The sequence below is a fragment of the Egretta garzetta genome, unplaced genomic scaffold (assembly GCF_000687185.1).
Source record: "Egretta garzetta isolate BGI_Z169 unplaced genomic scaffold, ASM68718v1 scaffold273, whole genome shotgun sequence".
NCBI lineage: Eukaryota > Metazoa > Chordata > Aves > Pelecaniformes > Ardeidae > Egretta > Egretta garzetta.
In genome coordinates, this window is record NW_009259236.1 from 488,013 (window position 1) to 489,113 (window position 1,101).

The window sequence follows — 1,101 nt, forward strand, 5'->3', positions numbered from 1 at the left end:
GGCCCCGCTAATCAGGCTGTACCGCCCGCTGCCCCTAACGGGTGCCGCTTCTGCAGAGAGGTTATTATGCAAGCGAGTCGCATTTTGGGAGGCTGAAAATTGCTTTTCTCAGATTGCAGCAACTTTCCTCATTTACAGGAGATGCTCAAGTGGATCACTGCATCTCACTGCTTTCTAGCAGAACAAATACCAGTCATTCAGGAGCCATTAATTAGCTGGGAGTCTGAGGCTGTAAATGCGTGTTTACCTCGCCTCCTCTCCGACAGGCTGGTTCCCTCCTGAAGTATTCAATGTTTTGTCCGGTCTGGTTTCCAAAGTGCGAGGTTACAGGCTCCTTCCACTGCTGGTCTAGCAGCATTCATGGCCGGGAAGTTTGCATTGACAACGACGATCAGTTTTCCTCAATGACATTACTTCACTCCTAATTGCATTCTGATAAATTAGGCCCCATAATTCCTTCAGTCTTGGTGCTTAAGGCTTTCAAATCTTTTTATTGGGAAGTAATGTTCCTCTAACCCTAAGCCATAATTTAACTGTGCTAAACTCAGTTACCTCTGTTGCCCTCCTCTCTTAAATGAGTTTAGCATCTTTTGCTGTTTTCTGCAGAACGTCCTGTAAGTCTTGTTGCATGTTACTACTCAGCATGACAACTTTCATTTTTGGCTGCTGGAAAATGGGTTACTCTGCACCTTGAAACATATTATTGCAGATGTCTTGGTTCTGCTGTCCCCCATGCAAATTTCCAAAGCAGGCTTATACTCACCACCTCAGGCTCCCTCCCTCTTTTCATCAGTTGTTATTTCTGAGACCTGTTCACTTTGGAATATAACGAGGCTCACCTTTTTTGAAAATTAAGGTGATTAAAAAGAATACACTTTTCTTCATGTTCCTACAGCCCAGCACTGTAACAGGATCCTTCCTTTCACGTGTTTGCATATTTTTCATTACGTAAAATGGAGGAGGGGACACCATACAACCCCCTGCTCAATTACGATGCTGTAGAGCAGAAAGGCAAAGCCAGCAAGATGCATCTGCTCCATCAGTTACGAGACACTGACAAAGTTGTCAGTCCCACAGCACTATTCTCACAGATTTTATACC